This window comes from Lissotriton vulgaris, chromosome 8 (genome assembly GCF_964263255.1).
Source record: "Lissotriton vulgaris chromosome 8, aLisVul1.2, whole genome shotgun sequence".
NCBI lineage: Eukaryota > Metazoa > Chordata > Amphibia > Caudata > Salamandridae > Lissotriton > Lissotriton vulgaris.
The window spans coordinates 1182652005-1182675562 of record NC_141696.1 but is presented as its reverse complement, the minus strand read 5'-3'; the positions used below and the strand labels follow the sequence as shown (position 1 = coordinate 1182675562).

The 23558-nt window shown below is 46.8% G+C and overlaps 1 protein-coding gene across 3 annotated transcripts in view; it reads right to left on the bottom strand.

Annotated features, from left to right (window-relative positions):
- ATP7B (ATPase copper transporting beta) overlaps nucleotides 1-23558 on the bottom strand; it is a 539299-nt gene that overhangs the window by 253519 nt on the left and 262222 nt on the right. The window lies entirely within an intron of this gene.

The following is a 23558-nucleotide window of genomic DNA, read 5'->3' as shown; positions in this document are numbered from 1 at the left end:
GAGTCAGAAAGGACCTGCAGGACACCGCAGTGGGCTTTCCTCACGGCTGTGCATAGCCGTAATTATCCCAACTTCAGGTTGCACCATACGAGAAAAGCCTCAGGAAGCAGATTTAAAGTTAGTACTCTTGCAGAGCTCCAGTAACAGGGCTGCAGCCTGCACAGTTCGTGTCAACTTCTGCAAAGCATGCCAAGCGCCAAGACATTTGCATCAACCCACTTGGGATGTAATTTTAAATTGAAAATGAAATGAATGGAAACGCACCCACTAGGGAGAATTTAGACGGACTACAAACACCATGAGGCAGTGGGAGTGCCACGCCCACAAGGGCAGGTGTTTGGAATGAATAATTGTGCGTCTGCAGCGCGACCCTTCATTTCTCTACTCTGCCACTGAAGAAAGGATTTCAACTCCTGAAACGCGTCTGGCTAAAAATATGGGATGCCTGCTCCTGGCGAGGTGAATGTTGGCAAGTTGATGACATTAAAGAGTACGAACTTTAAATGTGCTTCCTGAGGCTTTTCTTGTATGGTGCAACCTGAAGTCGGGATATATATATACATATATATATATATATATATATATATATATATATATATATATATATATATATATATATATATATATATATATATTTTACCTACTGGCGGTCGCCAGTAGGTAGTTATAGTTAGGATTATTTTCTATAGGGAATCCGCAACATTCTATTGGGAATAACTTTGGCGTCGATTGAGGGATCTGCCTATAATTTTCCTGGAATTTGCCTCGCTGTGCTCCGTTCCTTCCTTGAAAGGTTGGGGGGATTCGTCAAGCGGGGACCGAGATAAAAGGGGGGTCCCAAAACGTGTTTTACCCATGTTTAACCTTTACCTCAGACCTCTGATTACGCTAATCAAAAGCTTTAATATTAAAATTATCAACTACGCTGACGACACGCAAATGATCCTCTCCTTGGAGGGAGAGGACTCTACTTCGGTTGATGTCTTCCACAACTGTTTGCGTGACACCTCTCGCTGGCTAAAGGACAACTCCCTCCAGTTTAACGCAGGGAAAACGGAGGTGCTCTTCAGCGCTGGTACTAAGATCGCACGGCCATTCCCAGATAACTTCTGGCCCCCTGAAACTGGGACCACAGTCCGGCCGGTGGAATCAGTCCGTAACCTTGGGGTCATGCTGGACCATAGGCTCAGTATGGAGATGCATACTCAAAAGACTACGGCTTGCTGTTTTGCCATCCTCCGATCCCTAAGGAAAGTACTGCCTCTCCTTCCCTCTCATGCGCGCGCCCAAGTGGTAAGATGCACCATCCTCAGCAGACTGGACTATTGCAATGCCCTTCTGCTGGGATCCCCTGGGTTCTTGCTGGATAGGCTCCAAAGGGTCCAATCAGCAGCTGCTAAATTGGCCTTGGGGCTTCCTAGAAGAGCACACGGGTCATCCTCACTGAGCAAACTCCACTGGTTACCGGTGAGGCAGAGAGTACAATTCAAAGCCCTTTGTATAGCATTCAGGGCGCTCCATGGAATTGGTCCTGCCTCCCTACAAACCAAATTTGCTTGGTACACTCCAGCTAGGCAGCTTCGCTCCTCTGAGGCCAAGCTGGCAGTGGTTCCCAGATTCAAGAAGGTCAGATCCGGAGGCAGATCCTTCGAGGTAGCAGCTGCCAAGCTCTGGAATACACTCACAGCCGAAATTAGGCACATCTCTGAACTTCTCCCATTTAGGAGAAGGATTAAAACCTGGCTATTCCCCAAGACAACCGTCTGATAACTCCCGCTCCTGTGTTTCACTTTCTTGCCTCCATCTGGTCCAGTCAGCGCCAGGATGCCTGCAATGGTGACAGTGCGATTAACAAATGCCTAAAATAAATAAAAATAAATTAATTTCCATAGGGCAGTTGGACTCACTTATAGTTCGAACGGCTGAACGGATTTCCACCAAACTTGGCAAAATTGTAGGGACTGGTAGCCCGATGTGCCTTTGCTATGTTTCAAGATATGTGCTCCAGTGGGTTTTGAGTAATTTAGGTTCAAAAAAATATATATATCTATAAGCGCGCCCCGGTACGCGTACCGGGGTGCGCTCCAGCGCGCTACGCAAGTTCGCGAGCGGAAAGCTGATTGGCTCTCGGGTGTCTGTCAACATTCCAAACAGTCCGGAGCGGCCACCATCTTGTGTCTCGGTAGGATCGAGACACAAGAGGTGGCAAAAACAAAGGGGGAAATGACCAAAAGGGGGCAGGGTAGACCCCCCTGACCCCCTAGGTTTGATGTGGGGGCCATAAAAGGGCCCCGCAGGGCAACATTTTTTTTTTTCAATTTGCGCGCGGGAGCGCCCGGTACGCGCACCAGGGAGCATACCAGGGAGCGCACCATGGGGAAAAAAGAATGACAGAATGTTTAAAAAATTTAGCATTTTTTTAGAAATTGGAGATAGTTCTAAAAAGAACTGGTTTTTTGTTGTTTTATATTTTTTTATTGTTTTTTGGAAGATGTTTTACTTTTTTGGCTTTTATGAACAATTTTATATTTTTTTTGTATTTTTTATGGGGACAAACAAAAAACAGGGAATTGTAAACGGCTCAACTTGAGCAAAAAAAAACAGGGAAAAATTAAGGTTTCTTACTACAGTTGTGGTTCTTTCCAGCACGGTTGATAGGTTTTATACTTTGCTCGCCATAGGCAATTGTTTTTCCACAAAATATACAAACAATTTTGAATTCTCCAAACTTGGGTTGGATGTTTGGGACCATCTCCCTTGTCTCTGGACCCGATGGAGTGGGTTGTTTACTTTGGGAGGTGCTGGGAGAAGATTGGGGAGGGTTTCTGGTCAGTTCTCTGACCTCTGCCGCAGCATAGTTGTTAGGGTGCCGGCGTTGCATGTGGCGAATCATGGTGTTGTTGCCAAGAGTACTTTTTGTTAGGGTTCCCCCTGGAAAGTACAATGCCACAGATTAGACAAGTAACCTTTGGCGCATTTACTTTCTTGAGGTCCTTTGGGATTGAAAAAAACTCCCAGATAATGTGCTCCTTTGGCTTATATGGGGTAGTATCTTCAGGCAGGAACCTTCTCCTCTCCTCCTCCTCCTCCTCCTCCTCCTCCTCCTCCTCCTCCTCCTCCTCCTCCTCCTCTTCTTCATCTCCACCACTGTGGTGTTGTAGTGGTCCTTGTGGTGGTGGTGGTGCTGGTGGTTGAGATGCTCCTGCTGCTGCTGCTGTAGCCATTTTTCAGACAAATAGGTACAGATAGGTATTTAAACAGTCTTCCTCACTCAAAGTACAAAGTGAGAATGAGGAAAATAGGTGGGGGCTTTCATCATTTGGAAAACAAAACTGTCCTGAACCAATGAAAAGTGTTATTTTCAGGTCACATGACTTGGGCTTTCGTCATTTGGAAACCAAAACTGTTCAGAACCAATGAAAAGTGTTATTTTCAGGTCACATGACCCGACGCGCTTACGCTACCGACCCGGGGCGCGCCCCGGGGCGCTTACGTAGCGCGTTCGTATGCGCGTGGGTGCTTCCGGGTGCGCTTACGCCGTGCGTATCACGCGGACGCGGCTACGCGATACGTCACGATGATGTTTTCGTTCGTGGCAATAGCGCTAACGGGACGCTCACCGGTACGCGTACCGGGGCGCGCCGCAAGGCTGCGCTTACCGATGCGCTCACCGGTACGCGCACTGGGAGCGCTCCAGGGCAAAAAAAAAAAATGAAGAATATACATATAAAAATAGTATTAAATAAATATACAATATAGGATTCATTATAAAAAATATTATATTTGATAGCAATAGAAAATTGCTATTAAAAAAACCTTTGAAATTCACTGAAAAAAACCTAGGTTTGAAGCCATATATATAGTTAGGAATTATCCTTTAAAAAACCTATGAAATTCACTGAAAACACCACAGGTTTCACATCAGTTATAGTTAGGAATTAGCATTTGAAAAAACCTATGAAATTCACTGAAAAAAACATAGGTTTCACAACAGCTATAGTTAGGAATTAGCATTTAAAAAACCTATTAAGTTCACTGAAAAAACCATAGGTTTGACACCAGTTATAGTTAGCAGGAAATTTTACTGACATAAAACCATTAAAATTCCACACGTTATAGTTACTTGGAGGCGGGTTGCTAGGGTGCGGTGGCAGACCATGTCGAAAGCAGCCGAGAGGTCGAGGAGGATGAGGGCGGCAGTTTCTCCGTTGTCAAGCAGGGTCCTGATGTTGTCGGTGGCTGCGATAAGGGCGGTCTCGGTGCTGTGGTTCGCTCTGAATCCGGATTGCGATGGGTCGAGGGAGCCAGTCGTCTCGAGGAAGGCTGTCAGCTGTGTGTTGACGGTTTTCTCGATGATTTAGCAGGGTAGGGGAGAATCGAGATAGGGCGGAAGTTCTTGAGGTCTGTGGGGTCTGCTGTGGGTTTCTTCAGGAGGGCGCTGATCTCTGCATGCTTCCAGCTCTCCGGGAAGGTGGCGGATGCGAAGGAGTTGTTGATGATGTCCCGGAGTTTGGGTGCGATGATGGAGTCGGCCTTGTTGAAGATGTGGTGTGGGCAGGGGTCGGTAGGGGAGCCCGAGTGGATGGGGTTCATTGTGTGGGTGGTGTCTTCCGTGCTGACCTGGGTCCAGGCGCAAAGGGTAGTGGTGGGGGGCGTAGGTTCGGTGGCAGGGTATGGGTTCTGGGCGCCGAAGCTGTCGTGTATGTCGATGATCTTACGGTGGAAAAACATGGCGAGAGAGTTGCAGAGGTCTTGCGATGGCGAGATGTCGTTGTTGCTGGCGTTGGGGTTGGAAAGCTCTTTCACAATGTTGAAGAGTTCCTTGCTGTTGTGGTTGTTGTTGTCCAGTCATTCTCTGAATGCTGTCCTTTTGGTGGTGCGGATCAGCTGGTGGTGTTTGCGGGTGGCACTCTTGAGTGCTTTTATGTTTTCCGATGACTGGTTGTGGCGCCAGGCTTTCTCGAGGGCACCGCAGGATTTCTTGCAGTCTTTGAGATCGTTGGTGAACCATGCGACTTTCTTGCTGTCTGGATTGCTTGGAGGGTTCTTCAGTGGAGCAAGGGCATCCGCGCAGTCGGTGATCCATTGTGTGAAGTTGCGGGCTGCTTCGTTGGGGTCCATGGTGTTGGAGGGCAGGTTTTGGCTCAAGGAGGTGGTGAGTTGGTCGGTAGTGATCTTGCTCCAGCATCTTCGGGGGAGTTGTTGCGGGCGGTGGTGGGTCGTTGTTTTTCTGAAGTTGAAATGTATGCAGCTGTGATCTGTCCAGTGGAGCTTGGTGGTGTGGCTGAAGGAGATGTGGTTGCTGGAGGAAAAGACGGGGTTGAGTGTGTGGCCGGCGTAGTGAGTGGGGGTGTTCACCAGTTGCTTGAGTCCAAGGTTGGCGAGGTTGTCTAGTAGGGTGGTGGTGTTGTTGTCCTTGTCGTTCTCCTGGTGGAAGTTGAGGTCTCCTAGAGGATGTAGTCGGGGGAGGCGAGGGCGAGCGGGCTGATGAAGTCTGCGATGGCTTCGCTGAAATGTGGACATGGTCCCGGGGGTCTGTAGATGAGGGTCTCTCTGAGGGTGGTCTTGGGGTCGGTGTGTATCTGGAAGTGAAGGTGCTCTGCGGCGGTGAGGTTGTCGTTGGTGTTGGTCGTGATGCGGATGGTGTTTCTGTGGACAATGGTGATGCCGCCTCCGGTTTGGTTGACGCGGTCCCTCCGGGTGATCTTGTAGCCGTCCGGGATGGCTATGGCGATGTCGGGGGCTGAGGTGGCGTTCATCCAGGTTTCTGTGAGGAAGGCCCCGTCCGGTGCTGTTTTGTCCAGGAGGTTCCAGAGTTCGACGGCGTGTTTGTGGACAGAGCGGGTTTTGAGCAGGATGCATTTGAGGTGGTTGTTGCTGGAGGTTGTTCTGGCTAGCACGGTGCAGGATCGAGTGCAGGTGAAGTTGCAGGCGTGGCAGGTGAAGGCTTTGTGGGTGCGTTTCGGGGTGGCTTGGTAGCAGGCTGGCTGTCGGCCGGTGTTGAGTGCGTGGAGGGTGGCGGCGTCCTATTTCCGTCGGATTGGCTGGCTCCGGCGAGGTCCAGGAGTTCTGGCGCTGGGCGCGGTCCAGGCGCGGGCGGGCATAGACGGGCTTGCCTTTGGCGCACATGCGGTGCGCAATCGGCGCAGTCGCTGTGCGTGACCGCTGCGCGTACGCGCATTCCCCGCAATTTGTGGCGAAGTGGGAGGGGGGTGGGGAGCAGCGGTGGGAAGCCAAAGGTGGGAAAACCAGACGCGGGGGAAGCGGCGAGGGGGCAAGCCTGAGGGCAGAGGCCCAAGCAGCACCTGCAGCCCACAGGGGGGAAAGGCAGCAGGAGAGGCGGCAGAAAGCAGCGGCAGCAGCGGTGACCAGGGCACACGGGGGCCGTGCGGTGAGTGGAGTGACCGGGTCACATAGGTCATATTGGTCTATATTGTAAATAGTGAAGAACTAATATTAAGGCAAAATTTGTTTAAGAAATTTGCTGACTAACCATCGTAGATAGTGCAGACTCATAAACATGGCCGAATTTTGCAGATATCAGAAACAGACAAGGCTTATAGGAATAGTCATCCTCTCTGATGAATCACTAGCTGAGATGCACTATGGCTATTCTTGCAAGGCTCGTTATGATGGGTTCCAAACTATTGTTCCCTCTGTCATTTTGTATATATGTGTGATATTTCATGTAGTGTTTCTCTAGATATACCTTAAGTACTTTTTCTTTTTTTAAAGAAAAAGAACTGACTGGACATTGATTTATTAAGTTTTATTGTTGATCGTTGTTGAGTTCTGAGTTTCAAGCAAACAGCACTTTCCCGAGTCATCCCTGGCCTATTCTGTATCGCCACCCTTAGGCCCCAATTAGGATGGCGGGCGGACTTTGCCCGCCCACCATCCTCACGGTACCAGGGACCGCCCGCCATAAGGGCGGGGGTCCCGTGCCAGGCATTAGGATGCGCCCGCCACAGTGGCAGGCGCATCCTGCATTCCTACCATTGTGGCGGGCAGTGCACTCAGCACCGCCCGCCACAATCGCAGGAAGGCATGCAGTGCACGTCAATGCACAACATGGCAGGCACCGCGCGGTGCCTGCCATGCTGTGCATGGAACTGCTGGGGGGGGGGTACCATAGGTAGTCCCCATGTGCACCCCCCACCCCTCCCGGAGTCCATGAGGGCCCACATTGAGCCCCCAATGCAGACTCCGCATGTCTTTCCATGGCGGCATTGCCGCCACGGAAAGGCATATTATGGCATATTAAGTCCCATCTTAATATGGCTGGCGGTGTCTATTAGACCCCGCCACCATAGAATCCCTTTTCCGCCCCGGTCGCAAGGCGACCGCGGCGGACGGTCTTTCCGTCCGCCGCGGACGGTCTTTCCGTCTGCCGCGGACCTCCCAGCCATACTAATATGGCGGGGGGTCATTCCGGGATGGATGGCGGGCGGATCGCCCTCGCCAGGCCGACGGTGGCTATTGCCGGCCTGGCGGGGGCGATCTGCCAGCCATCCTAATGGGCCCCTTAGAGTCAAATGCTGAAAGAGGCATGTGGTCCAGAATTTGAGGGGCCCAGTAACTTCTTAGCAAGGTCTGAGCTATACAAAAAATGCAAAATACTACTTACGTACTAGATGAAATAAAAATGTTATATCAATGAAAATACTGTATTATAAGGCCAAATTGTGGCAAGACGTTTGAAGAATCATGGTGTTCCTTTCCGGAAGTCTGGGACTCCTTTTTACATTACATGTATATTTTCCTGAAAAACATGCAGGCAGTGGCCTTTAGAGAAATTGGAGTGGAGCATGTTTGTGTCTTTTTGATTTTGAAACGTCTAAGTTGTGTTGCAAAAAAAGCAGAAAAGGCAGAGAAAAAGGCATGACATGCTCTACCATGAAGCATTCAAGCAGAAAAACTTTTCAGATAGGGTTTGTGAATATTTAAAAATTCAGGGCACCCTTGAAACACTAAGTTTACACATGAGTATATCTACATCTGTAAATGTACTCTTACACCATGTCGCATTCACTATTTAAAAGTGTAAATTAGTTACGAAGTGTAAACTTTCATGTCCACACCAGGGGGTGGTGCCAAATTTAAGAGTGAAAAGTTACTACTGGTAGTGTTCCACATGTAGGCAAAGTTCTTTGCAGTTGGGGCACAATAACTCTCTATGGTAAGATAGAGGTAAATGTAAAAATATGCATTCAACTTTTAAAATAAATAGTAAAAATTATTGTATGTTAAATATTCATTTTAACTAATTGTATTTATTTATTTTAAATGTAGAACACATTGAAAAAGGTACAGCACAATTACATTAATTTAAAAATAAATGTGTCTCTACTTTAGCTATATTAAATTGTAAATTAAGATGTATTTATACAGTTCCACCGAAGTATTATGTTTATATCTATTTATTATGTATTAAAATTACTATATGTCATGTATAGAATTTATTATAAATAATTTATTTAACAAAATAACTCTTAAATGTATTTTTAAATTAAAAGGTGATTAACATATTTTATGATAAGATCAAACTTATTTCTTGTTTGCATATACTTTTTACCATTAAATTAAATTGATATATATTTTTAAAAAGTTTAAATAAATACAATTATTACAACATTATTTCTGAAGGATGAAGCCCATGCCGCTTTTATTTTCAGTGGGATGGTTTTGAAGTGCCTGTGAGTGGCAATGTTTGGTGCGAAACATACTTCAAGTCTGAGCTACTTTTAAGACTACTTTGTGTCCTTTTTCGCTGTGGTAACTTTAGAAGTGCAATTTTTGAAAAGGAATGGTAGTTGAGTGCACTACCTAGCCATGCCTTTAAACCCTCCTCGCCATCGCCCCAATTTCCTCTCATGTAGACACAAATAACAATTCCCTATTTTCAGCCGCCCTCCCCTGACCTTCCCACATTTGCTACTAAAATGTAGGTGTTAGTATGCAGAGAGTTTGATACAGAAAACATAGGAGAGGTGGAGGAATGGACCTCTACACATAGGTTAATAAATAGCATGTTGTAGCACGTGAGGAGTACTGCTGTAGTCCTACTAAACATACCATAAAATGTAATATGTGATTAGGCCTCTCAAAGTTTTTGCAACACAAATCTTTAATCAAGGATTTAAAATAAGATCCCACCACAAATAAAACAGAACGAGCACAAAATAAAGAAAAAAAAGATCTTAATGATACTGGGGGCAGTTGAAGTCAGTAGTTAACGTATTTTGTAAGAACGTTTGCGAACGAAAGTTAAAGAGAGGGGAACTCAATGTACATACATCATGCAGTTCAAAAGGCTTCTTCTGTGAAATATCATCAAAACTTTGTACACACTCTGGTAAAGCTTCATCAGTTCAACATAATGGAGTTTACACATGCTTAGTACAAGCCAAATATTTCAGATTTCCTGGCAGGACGGTGTAATTATATGAAATGGACATACTCAAGCAAGCCTTGTAATTACTGCAAAGCCAATGTTAAGCTCTCTTTATATAAACATTCAGTACATTTCTTTGTAACTTATTAATGTTGCCCGAAACCATATATACATATAAATATACAGAATCAAGGTTAGCATTTGATACCATAATGGTTCTGGGCCTTATTTATGAGAAGTGTTGCATCGCTGCGACAATGCAGCAACACTTCTCAGTACGCCCTCCAAGCGAGAACATCAATGCGTCATATTTACTGTATAACGCATCATGTTGCTGGAGGTATGTTGGAAGCGTGGCGCTACTCCAGCAATGTGCCTTTCACATGGGGTAAACCCCATGTGAAAGGGCCTGCGTCAGTCTTATGCCTGCCTTGAGGCAGGCGTAATGTTTTCACACAATGGTGTCCTAGAAGTGGGGCACTGAAATCTTATAGATTTTAATACACCACTTCTACGAGGCTTTGATGAGGAGAAAGCCCACCCTGCATACATTATAACTGACGCAGGTATATTGTAGAGCAGGGGTTTACGAAGTGACGCATCTGCCTAGATGCGTCACTTTGTAAATAGGGAGCATCGTGGCACATATTTTACGCCGCCGCTGCATCACAAAAAGTTACCTACCCAAAGGCTGCGCAAAAGTGACAAAAGGATCATAAATAAGCCCCTCTATATTTAGACTACTTTGAAAAAAATTCAATTGGAAATTGATCACCTTTGGTCTTTGTGGGCTCCTGCAGAAGGTGAAGGGTTTGGGTTTTAAGTTCTATTTAAATTCTGTTTATGGAGATGCTTGTAGTTTTACGATTTTCATTTTATCATCTGTTGGTGACAACACCTTCAAAACTCAGGTATGAGATGTACGGAAGATGGCAATGAAAGAACAAAAATTGGAAAAGCCAATGGTCTCACTTTGCTAATGTCATTACTGTTATGAGATTTGACAATGTCGAATGCTTTTAAAATGCACCAGCATTGCACTACAAGCTACAGAAGATATTATTTTCTCTTGTTCAAGATTTTTGCAATAAGACGATGCAACCAAGTGCTACCTTGAAAATACAAAAAAAAATGCTTTAGGTGCTTTTAAGATGGCCGCCACGTTATGTGGTGCAACAGGATGATACAACACTGTGGCCATCTTGAATATAGAAAAAAAAATTCTGTCGCATTTTGAAATGGTGGCGCACATCATGAAGCAGGAAAAGAGGGGCAGGGCATGTGTGGGAGGAGTACTGGGAGGAATGGTGTAAGGGTGGAGAGAGGGTGAAGGGGATAAGGCCTGTTGGACAACATGCAGGGCGTCATCAAGTGTGCCATCTAGCAATTAGTGAGCCGTGAGGTGTACTGGGAGGGAAGATTGTAAGGGGAGAAACTTGGTAGGTAGGTTCCGGAAGCATGGTAAACAGTGTGATTGTGCCCCAATGAAGAAAATGAAACAGAAAGAGCAAGTGATGCACTTCCATTGAGTGGGTAATACCAAATTAAGACTGAAATAAACGTTTTTTCATGATGTCAACAATGGAAGGCTAGGGGGGCGTGGCTAAGCCACGAAGAAATATGGCCGCGACTTAGTAGAGCTCCACCACTCCTAACCTTCCCCCTCGTCTATTCGGCACACTAACCCTGTTCTTGTGTTCGATCCACTGACCGGAAAGCTCGGTGGACATAATCTGGCGGCTGCGGGATCCAGCGCCACTTCGGGGCACAGCGTCTGGCGAGACCTTCGAGAGGCCTGATCAGGCGGCGGAGGCCAGGGCCTTGAGTAGAGACGGTGGAGACAAGAGCGCCCCCTCGTTGGGCAGAGAGATCCGTGGCTCTTGGGTCAGCAGCTCCAGGAGGGACTTCCTGCTCCGGCGGTCCCGGAGAAGAAGCCAAGTGCATCAAGGTGGGTGGAGCAAGGTGGGGACCACAACAGCAAGTAGAACACCGGGTACTGCATTGGCATTCGCCGACCCAGTTCTACTGCCACCTCTCCAGCACACGGAAAAATCGGGAATCACCCGGGGTGTGTCTTCTTTTCCACCCCCTCCACCCCTCCCCCACCACTCTCTGCCTGGGCGGGGACGGGGGAAGACAATTTGAAGCCATAGAGACCTTTGGAGTGGCTGCGACCAGTGGGAGGCAGCGAACAACGCCAGCTCAGTGAGCCACGGAGGTGAGGTGCCTCGCGGCCCGCATTTAGCGCCATTACCAACGGTTCTATTGCCAGCGGAGCACCGTAACAGGGAGCGTGTGCCAGAGAGTGCCTACACAGGGGCCCAGCTTTGCAATGATACCGGCAACAGGGATCCTTCCACAATCATCCTTGACGGCCAGATGATGCGTGGGGTTGCCTAGGGCGTGGGACTGCGCAGCCCACATCATATTGATGTCAGCAGAGTCCTGAGACACACCATTTCCGTGGAGGCGGCCTTGGGGCAGCACGACACAGTTACAGAGAACCCAGTGGGCTGGGCCCCTCTTTTCCCCAGTGAGGGCTGCCCATACATCCATATATTCATCCAGCGCAGCCAAGCCTCCCAGACCCAGTCTGTCCACACGTGCAGCACTCCTGGACACGCTGATCGAGCGCATTGTTCAATCCACCCGTGATAGAGCCTAGGGGTGAGCGGGGTGCGGCGGTCACCGGCCTCCCCCCTTCTTCTAAGAGGATCCTGATAGGGAACGCGATTGACTGGGCCTAGTGGTGTGTCCTTGCTGCTCACGTCCTCGGCTGGGAGTCCCCTCTGCCGGGGGGCTCGCCCACTGTCTATACCAGGCTTAATTACCCAAAGTGCAATGTCATCCAACAGAGGCAACAAACAGGACAGCAGACCAAGTTGGACAAGTATACGCTTCCCAAGGCAACTATGCCTGAACCATCCCCCATCCCCATCAGGAGTGGAGGCGAGACAGGAGGTGCAAACCCAGAACCCACACTCAAAAACGTCCTAGACACCATCGCTGGAATCAAGTCATCAGTGGAACACAAAATGGACACCATCACGGTGGAGGTCAACCTTCTCCGAGCGGACATGAACAAAAACAATGAGCGTATTAAGCAAGTGGAGCTTACCATGGCAAGCCTTGTGGAAGACGCTTCCCAGTTGCAGAAGGAGGTCAAGTATCTGCAGCAATTCCGGAAATTTGCTGAAACCAAACTGGACGACAACAAAGGACGCCTTTGGTGCAACAGTGTGCGAATTTTGGGTGTTCCGGAACGGTCGGAGGGGCAGACCACGGATCTCTTCGTAGAGGTACTCATGTTAAATCACATGCAGCCCTGGGGGCTCGGGAAATTTTTTGTTATTGAAAGAGCACATAGAGTGCCCGGGGGACGGCCGATACTGGGAGCTCCCCCTTAACCAATCCTTGCCGGGGTTCTCAATTTTTGCGACCGAGACCTGATACTCCAATATGCCCGGACGGGTCTCCCCTGAAGATTGAATATTCAGAAATAACCTTCTTCCCGGACTTTACCCAGATGGTGCAGCGGCAAAGACGCTCCTTCATAGGAATCAAGAAGGCGCTGAGGGACAAGGGATACAAGTATGCCATGTTGTTCCCTGGTAAGCTTCGAGTGGAGGCAGAAGGAAAGGGCTGCTTTTTGATAAACCTGATATAGCGGCCGACTGGCTGGAGAGTCGTTTACCGTCCCCTCTTGTGACTATGTGGTGAGACGGTACCCTACTGGGGGTGGGAGTGCGGGAGGTGTGGGATCATGGCATCACCCGACCTCTGAAAGGGAGGTACAGCTCTAGGGGGACAGCCTGATAGTCCTCACAGAGGATCTTTTGAACATTTTAACCATGCTAGCTGGTCAAGTAGATTTATAAACGTGGTAGTGCACAACTCAATTGATGATGATTGGGGCGGGAGTCAGAGGGGTCACCACATACCCCACTTTCTACTTTTAGTATCTTGTAGGGCGAAAGGCACTCTGCAAGTTGGATCATGGGCAGTTCAAAGCCCGGAGTGCAGGGGTGCAGGGAGGGGGGAAGTTGAGAGGGAACTTGCAGGTTTGAAGTGTACGTAGAAATTGTTCTTTCGACAACACCGGCATGGGTCATAGAGCAGGAGCGACTTCCAAGTGTCAGTATTGATGGGTACACAGTGGGAGATAGGGGTTAGAGTTCTCAGCTAGAACGTAAACGGACTGGGAGCCAAGATTAAATGGGGCCTGGTCAACCATTTTCCCGGGCAACAAGCCCCAGACATCATCCTCCTACAGGAAACGCACCTTATTGGGAACACATGTAAGGCACTAAGCAGGGGAGGGTATAGGTTGGTGGCACATGCGGGCTTCACTTCTGGCTCACAAGGGGTGGGCATACTACTCAAAAATTAATTTCCTTTCTCTGTGCAAGCCACATGGTCAGACACACAGGGTAGGTATATTGGGGTCTCGGGTATATGGGACGGTAAGACAGCCACATTTTTAACAGTGTATGTTCCCCCTGGCCTCCAGAATGTTACCTTTAAAGACCTGGGTGCTGTATTCTTGTTGCTCCCTGTAGGCCTTCTAGTAATAGAAGGAGATTTTAACGCAGTGCTGTCCGGAACACTCAACCGTTATCCGCCGCAGGACATTAGACAAGCACAGAAGTGGCTACCGGACTTTCTCGAGTCCATTGGGCTGGTAGATGGGTGGAGGACACACAACCCAGAAAGGACCCAATACATTCACTTGTCGGGAGCCCATCGTAGTCTATCACGCATTGACTACTTCCTAGTCCCATTGGCGCAGGCATTCAATATCCGGGAGATTCGTCACTTGGGAACAGGCATCTCAGATCACTCTCCAGTCTGGATGAAAGTAGTTTTAGGACAAATGAACGCCGGGAGGGTAGCCCCCATTAACCCATGGTATCTTAAAGACCTGGACACCCGGGAAAAAATTGCCCGATCTACGGACAACTACATTTTAAGGAAAATGAGGGAACTGTCGAATCAGCTATGGGAAGCTTCCAAAACGATTATTCGCAGGGAAACTCTTTCCTTGATTGCGGGGAAAAAGAAGGACAGGTAGGCAGATCTAGTGCGAGAAGAGGAAGAGATATTGAAAGTGGAAGAAGGATTAGCCCAGACGGTGATTTCCGAAAGACTCCATCTCCTCAAGCTGAGGCAAGGAGATTTTAAAAGCATAGCAAAGGACAGAGCCAGGGTGCAGGGCAGAGACATACAGAACAGAATCTATGAACATGGTGATAAGGCGGGAAGGCTAATTGCATGGCTGAACAGGAGAGACCTGGTGCCCGAGCTACAAGGAGAAGGCTCCGTCCCCATAACTGACCAGCAGGAAATAGCTGACCCATTCACAGACTATTATCGGACGGTGTACAGCACTCAGAGGAAGAAAATAGTGAACTGCTTGGGGATATCAGGCTTCCCACCCTTTTCGATTAAAATAGTGAATATCTCGAATCCCCACTCACAGACGACGAGGTGGCACAGGCAATACGGGGGGGGGGGGGTGAATTTGGGTAAGGCATCTGGTCCTAATAGCATCCCCATTAAACTGCACAACCTGAGACTGGATATGATAGCCCCCCCTATATCCGTTCTATGTTCATGGAACGCAGGGATAGGGGGATGCTTCCATATGACCAACGGGTCCCAAATAAAGTTGTCATTCATAAAGAGGGCAAACCCAAAACTAGCCACGCGTACTATAGACCGATATGACTGCTAAACGCAGAACCTAAAGTCCTCTCAAAACTGCTAGTTACGCGCCTGATCAAAGTTATCAATACACTCATACACCCCGACCAGTCGAACTTCATGCCACACCGCAATACCGCCCTTAATTTAGGCTGCCTACATGGTGTTCTGGGCAGAGTAACAACGATACTTGAACTCGCAAGATTGGTATCCATAGACGCCACCATGGCATTCGATATGGTCGAATGGCCGTATCTCTTCACCATGCTGGACAAACTGGGGTTCAGTCCTGTCTTTACGGGCTGGGTCCGTCTGTTGTACTCCAGCCCTATGGCCCAGGTTGTCGTGAAAAAACCTAAGTCTCCAGCTTTTCAACTGAGCTGTGCACACGTCAGGGGTGCCCTCTGTCTCCTCTCCTCTTTGCTTTAGTCTTGGAGCCCCTAGTGGCTTGGATCCGCAAAGATCAAGTAATTTGCAGGATGCGATGGTCCCCAGGTTGGGAAGACAAGATATTGTTATACGCAGATGATATTCTCCCCTATCTAACCTCTCCAAGTGCCTCCTTGATTGGCCTCCTTGACATCCTCGATATATTTGGGAGGTACTCCAGCTTTACCATAAACTGGTCGAAATCTGTGGTCTATGTACAACAGGGAGAACCACCCACCCTCCAAGGGAATGCCCGATTCAAATAGCGACAGATGGCTTCCGCTATCTTAGCATCTTATTCTTCATCACGCTGAGCTCGGAGCTCCGCTTTGCCTGTAATCTAGAGCCACCGATACGGAAGCTCAAAAGCGATGTCAAGCACTGGAAGTCCCTACCCCTCTCATTATTAGGCAAAGTGGTCCTTTTCAAAATGATGGTCGTGCCCCGCTTTCTGTAGGCTTCCCAAAATGCGATGGACCCGGTCCCTGAGTCTTATTTTAAAGAAATAGAGAGCCTACAGAGAGATCTCTTATGGGACGGCAGGCCCTGTATTGCCCTAACCAAGTTGACCCTCAATTGGTATGATGGGGGCATAAGTTTTCCTGATATTAGGAAATATTACTGGTCGTCTCATCTCGCAGCAATTAACCATGGGATCTATGGTCGACTGGACGACCCCGGGTATGCCATGGATAGATGGCTAATCCCAGGGGGGGGGGGGGGAGTACGGCAGAGCGCTATATGCCAAGCCCCGCAGATACCCTCTCACCGGACCAACTGCACATTCAATCCAGGTTTGGCATGATGCTAACAAACAATTGGGATGGGACCGTAGACTCACCCTGGCTACTCCATTGTGGAACTCCGAGAGGCTGGGGAGTCTATGGAAATCCAAGGGCTTTGATAAATGGGATCTCATTGGAATCTCACAGATCAAGATGTCTTGGGTGGGGAGACTATTCTTCCTTTCGCCTCACTCCAACAGCAGTACCGCCTGGAAGATACTGAATATTACCAGTATCTTCAAATACAACCTGCCTTGCTCACCCAGGTGGTCAGGAACACCACACTTCCGGAAGCCTCCCCTCTGGAGGACAGAATACTCGATGGGCATCCCCCGGAGAAAACCATCTCCCTGATTTATAAAAAATTGATTAATATTATGGAAGATCTACAACAAGGAGAAATGGACTAGCGATGGCTTGGAACTAGATGAGTGGGATTGGCAGGAGGCGGTCTCCTCCCCGAGGGAGGTCACAATTCAGGCTAGGCTGCGATTGGTGCAGCTCAAAATATTACATAGGATCTACATCACAGGGTCGTGCTTCGTGCGAATGGGCAGAGCAGACAGGGGGAGTGCAGAAGAGGTTGAGGGGAGACCGGAACCTTCATCCACACTTTAAGGAATTGTATACACATACAGTCTTATTGGCAAGCCATTCACTGCACACTACAGGAGGTACTCCATATTGACCTTCAGCCTGAGGTGCGCAGGTGTCTCCTAAATATTTGGGAGCCTACGGATCTCAACTCATACACCACACAATGGGCAACCATGGCATTCATGATAGTAAAAAGGAATATAGCATAGCAGTGGGGGGTACACCAGCCATCCACGCTAGGAAAGTAGGAAGAAGACCTAGACTGGTGTATGTTCAGGGAGAAATCGGTCTATGTGGCAAGAGGGTGCCCTGGGAAATGGAGTAGGGTGTGGGGGCCATGGAATCAGTACAGAGGCGATATCTGTAATCCACCTTCTCCCCGGACAGACCCCGAGACTCTTGATACCCCTTGAATTATCTTATATTGTAATTGTGAATTGATATACTGTGTACTAGATTGGAAATATGGAATTTGTAATGTCTCTTGCTCGTAATTTTCAATGATGAATTTGTCGATTGTGTTTAATAAAAAGAATTATAAAAAAAATAATGGAAGGTTAGACCTTATCCAATCAAAAGCAAGGGTAAAGAAGAAATGTTTCATGAGCAAAAAAATGCAAGAAAAGGGAAGAAAGCCGTCTAATAAAGAACAAGCAACTGAGATGGACAAGAAAGTTATCCAATCATGAGCAATGGGCTGATTCAAAGTCCTTTAAGGAAACCAGTTTGGAAACCCCTTTCAGTCTGGTTTTCATACTGTTCACTCAACAGAAACTGCACTTGCCTTTCCTTATCATTTTAGCCCTATCCACTGCATTTAACGGTGTAAGTCATCCTATTCTGCTATCTTTTCTAAACACACAAAAAGTTGCACACAAATTGCTCCCTTTTTTATCTAAATGTATTGGTGAACTAAAACATCAGCACCCACCCTTCTTCCAGTGGGCGTCATGTAAATCTCTGTCGCTCTTATTTTTCACTTTGCACCACCTCTCTTGGGGGCATGACCTTCACTAAAACGTCTTTCTTTCTACTTTTTAGTCCCCTCACCTCCATCAATAAAAAATTCCCAATCAATTCACTCTTATTTAGCCCTGGATGACTTTACGGTGACACATGTTAAATTAGTCTAAAATTTAGGCTTATATGCTTTTCTTTCCTCCCCTGTTCAGCGCCTCTCACTGACCCCATTTACTGAAGTTGACCTCCTTGCGCATGAAACCTTGAGATTCTGTTCAATCCATTCTTCAAAATAAATTCTTTTACTATCAATAAAGCCACCACATCGTTAAAAGATTTAATGAACATACACACGACCTGCTCCATTCAGCCACAACCCTCATCAACTCACTAGTACACATCAAACTGGACTAAGGTAATAGTCTACCAGTACTGACCAGTACTAATAGTCTACTAGTGAACCTACCCCAATATGTGGTTATCCCTTTTGGCAAGGTATTAAACTGTGCCACAAAAACGTTGTGCACCTTCACCATACAGTCTCCTTTCTCATCATACCATCAACAAGCTGGATGGCTCATCGTCCAAATAAAAGGCCACAACAAGATACTGGCACTTATATTCCAAGCAATAAATGGCACGACCTTCAACTATCTCTTTAATATCCCATCTTGCAACTCACCACCCCAGAACCTGACATCTAACAACCAAAACCTACTATCTTCTGTAAGGCCTTCTTTTGTCAATTGTGTCGCTTCCAAGTTCCGTCCCTTTTTCCTTCTAGGACCCGTCCACTGAAAATACCTACCATCATGCATTCGGGTAATCCTCTTTCTCCTGGGCCCGTATTGCATGTAGGGTGCACTGTCCCTATTTGCACGGAGACACACGTTTAACTGGGTGTGCACGGTGAAAACCGGGACAGAGCACTTCATTACCTTAAATGTGCTGCGCCACTGCATCCGCTGACTTGTACCCGCATTGGGGAAGGCACATTAGTGAAACATGGACTAGCGGCTTGAAGCCGCTGGTCTGCTTTTCGCTGTGAAGGCTCCAATTCGACCTGCCTTTGAAGAGGACAGATGATCCCCTGCAGATGGATACAGTCAGACACAGTGGACCCCCTTAATCCCTTTCCAAGGTTCACCCTTGGGTGGGAGCGCACTGACCGTGTGCCCCATCTGAGTGGTGCACAGTCACCATGCCTCCTCACAGCTCCGCCTCCCCTGACCCCAGGAAAGTGAGGAATGCCCAATTGAGATCACACAAATTTACTGCTGGCACAATCTTTATTCTATAAGGATGGCACAAGCTTCTTGGGTGAGAACAAAATACCCCAGGGCTGCAAAAAGACACACACCATTGCTCGCTTGGCACCCTTTCTATATTAAGACCCAGGAGTTCAAAATAGCACTGAAATGTTATCTAATGCAAATGAAGGGCAGACATAATCAGTGCCCTATCCCGGTATTATAGTAAATAAATATTTCACACATGAATGGGCCCTTACTATAAAAGGTAAAGTTACACTCTCCACGTTAACATAACTATGTATATTTTTCATCTGTATGTTCCATTAGTCATTGTATTGTCACTCTAGTGTATTTGTTTTTGCTAAGGGTAATCACTCAACTGGCGAAATTGCTCCCAACCACAATTGCTTCTGTGTTTTATTTACATTACCCAGCTTAACTTCACTGTCTTATTCTGAATTGCTACCCTATAAAAGATTTTTACTCAAAATAATACTCCTTTTAATTAAATATATGAATGCATAAAATACATAGACATAAATATAATAAATATTGTTATTTGTACAAATAGTATGTCAAGCAGGCTCACTCATATCAGAAGTGTATTTCACCGACAAGATGTCTCATTAAGTTAAGTGCTCATTGCTGATGTGTGGTGTGACTTGCAGATTCGGGACACTTGCATCCCGGTTCGGCCAGCTAAACCTTTCAATATTTGATGGTCAAAAAATAGAGTACCATTAAATTTAGCAATAGCAAGGCTGGCTTTTCTAGAGCACTACAATGCAAAAATGACATCAAGCCTTATGAAACATATTATAAAACGTATAATCTCTTAAACCATATCAAAGTGTAGCAAGCCAACGTTATGCTACAAAAATACAAACATTCATACATAAAAAATATAAAGAAAGTAATTTATGGAATTTCTCATAAAATAACATGGATCAAAAATAACAGATTGCTTACAAGATCTTAGTACCTCAGCATTTTAGCAAAACTATCAAACTACATAATACTGTTGACTAATAAGGGTTAAGTAGAGCAGCAGCATAACATAACCTATCAATTATTACAATAACACTGTACTACAAATAGCAGCATACATTTAGAGCCGAAAAATAAATATTAAACGTTGAGTTCCGGACTTGCCCCCCTAAACAATCTAACATACAGATTAGATGCCTGCCCTCATGGTCTATAGTGGGGGATAATGACCTCTCGGATCTAAATAAAGTAGACTGACTATCTAAAGTAAATCAAAGTACCCCTACGGAATCTAGTCCTAATATAGATGCTTTGGAAAATACCCGTGACACAACCAATATGCTTCCTAGCTCGCCTCCTAGTGACCTATTGAATCATGAGAACAGGGAGCTAAATATGGGAGGGAAAAGAAACTCAGAGGTGATCCGGTTGCTCTCCTGGAACATTGCAGGCCTCAAAAAGAAATTGGCCATTCCAGAATGGAATAAATTCATTGATAACTATGAGGTGTGTATGTTCCAGGAGACATGGAGCACAACAGGACTGCATAAAACAGGGTACTCCACTTTTTTCATTCCTGCAGTAAGTCAAGGGAAGGGACACCCCTCGGGGGGGTCTCCATATCTGGGTAAAGGTATCACGGAATTGGGATATCACTGTTCATAATACCAACTCTGAAGATATTTTACATCTATCCTTCAAAGGACCCTTGAATGGCAATAGAGTAGAGCTGTTCAATGTATATGCAAGAGGATCCCCGGGGGCTAAAAATTCGGCCACGATAGCATCTTTAGAACTGGCCTTATCAAACACAGCCCCTCGATCGAATATAATTGTGGGAGGTGACTTGAACTGCACGTACGAACCACTAAGTGAGGAAGATCTAGTGGGGTCTAATGAACAAGATCTGAAACACTCTATTCCAGCATTGACCTTAAGACCAATTAAGAGATGGTCAGCTAGGGCATTACAAATTAATGCTCTAACATTGGAATATAACCTCCGTGCATTAAATGGTAGAACACCCTCAGATCCTGATGGGGCCATGACCTTTAACAGACTAAATGGCCTTTCGCGCATCGACTACATCCTTCTGGATATAAAACTATGGGGGAACGTGGTAGATATGGAGGTTAAGCAGATGCCGGACAGTGACCACAACCCTCTCTGCTTGGAAATCAATTGGGACTGTAAGAGGAAACCAATCGACTTATTTCTCACCAAAGAAGTAGTTCCAACAAACTCCAACCCCAGGCTAAAATGGGATATGGTGGCTTGCCAAGAGAACATCCTGACTAGTATAAGTAACCTGATTAAATTAAAGAGCGCGGAACTAACAACGCTCCTTACTGTGCAGGACAAAGGAGTTGTAACAGATTTAAGTGGAGTCTATGGGGAACTAATACTAAATATAAGTTCATATTTTAAGGTTAAAGCTTCCAGAGGTCACAAAAATAAACCAGTTAAAAGTGGCAATTTATGGTTTATAGCTAACTGTAGAGAAAAGCGAAAGGCTATCTCATTGGATCTCCAGAAAAAAGATCCAATAGCAGTAAGGATGGCCAGAAAAGATTACAATAGAACCATCGATTTAGCAAAACGTGTCTGGGAGGAAGACCACTGGCAGGAACTAAAAAGAGCGGCCTATGAAAAGGATTCTACGCTATTTTGGGACTTAATAAACAAACTTAATAGAAGGGGAAAAGAGCCCGTCCCAAATCATATAACTGAACAGCAATGGCATTCTCATTTTTTACATATCTATTGCTGTGAGGCTGACACAGAGCAGACACTAGACGAAGAACCAGTATTAGAATCTGAGTATATACCCCTTAACGCAGTAGATCCTTTTACACTAACAGAGGTCCAAATGGCCATTAATAATATAGCACCTGGGAAGGCTGCTGGCCCGGATGGCCTGCCAGGTGACCTACTCCTACATGAACCCATCTTATGGGCTAATTTCATCCTTCTTTTGATGAACCTTCTTGTCCAGGGCCACCCAGTCCCCGAGTCATGGAAAGGGGCAGAAGTGGTTACAATATACAAGAAGGGGGGCCAAAGAGGACCCTGCCAACTACAGACCAATAAGTCTGATCGATGTAATTCAGAAGGTGGTTGGCAGGGTCCTCATTTCTAGAATGGTGTCCTGGCTAGAGGAGGGAAATATTTTAACACACTTACAAGCAGGGTTCAGACAGAAGGTGGGAACAATGGACCAGGTTTTCAGATTTGCTGCAACATACTGGAAAACCATCTCCATCGGGAAAGGCTCATTATATCTGGCCTTTATAGATCTTAAAACCGCCTTCGATCTTGTGCCCCGTGCCAAACTGTGGGAAGTGCTCCGGGCTATGGGTCTCCCACAATATCTCCTGGAGCTGATAAAAAGTCTACATGAGGGCACCTACGCAAGAATAAGATGGGGAGGTCAGGGCGAATTGACCGAGAGGATACCAGTGAACAGGGGGGTCCGCCAGGGCTGTGCGATGGCTCCGACTCTGTTCTCTCTCTTTATAAATGGGGTGGCAGACCATTTGAGAGAGGTACCAGCCAATGCCCCAGTCCTGGCGGGAGAAAAAACACCGACCCTCCTTTTCGCGGATGACACCCTCCTGATGTCCAAAACCTCCTCTGGCCTTCAGAAACTCCTAGATAGGTTCCATCTGTTCTGCGAAGAACGAGGCTTAACCATCAACACAACCAAAACCAAAGTGATGGTACTATCCCAGACAAAAAAACCTAGAAAGATCAACGTCACTCTCAATGGAACCATGCTTGAGGAGGGTGATGCTTTTGACTACCTGGGAGTAAGGGTCAACCAAAGAATGAAATGGGACACCCATGTAGCCAAAATGCTTTTAAACCTCAAAAGAGTGTCAGGGGCTATCTCAAGAGATCATCGAGCCTCCTACAGCAGACCATTGCCCCGCTCTAGCTGTTTACGATGGGAAGGCTCTGGCTGCCGTAGTATATGGGTCTGAACTATGGGGATTTGACAAGTCGGCAGACCTAGTAAAAGCAGAGAACACGTTTTAAGAGATCTAGTTGGCCTCCCACTGTCTACCCCTTTAAAACCACTCCTACACGACATGGGGCGGCAATCCATTAAAGACATAGTTTACCTTCGCCCATTGTTGTACTGGGTGCGTCTAAGAAGGACACCAGAGTTGGCAAGCTATGCTGCAGTACTCGATGAACTAATTAATTTGAATGGATCAAAGAAAATCGTATGGCTGAACAAACTGAAGGAGTTGGTTAACAATCTAGGGCTGAGCGAAGTGTGGCTATCCCAGTCCCCCCCCCCCCCCCCCCGAAAGAAACGGTCAAGAAAATCTACTGGGACTGGGTGCAAGGCAAGGATCTAAAAGACACTAGGTGGGGCACTTTAACTGACCAGTTTCTAGAACATAAACCGGAGAAGAAGCTGGAACCCTTCTTAGACTTCAT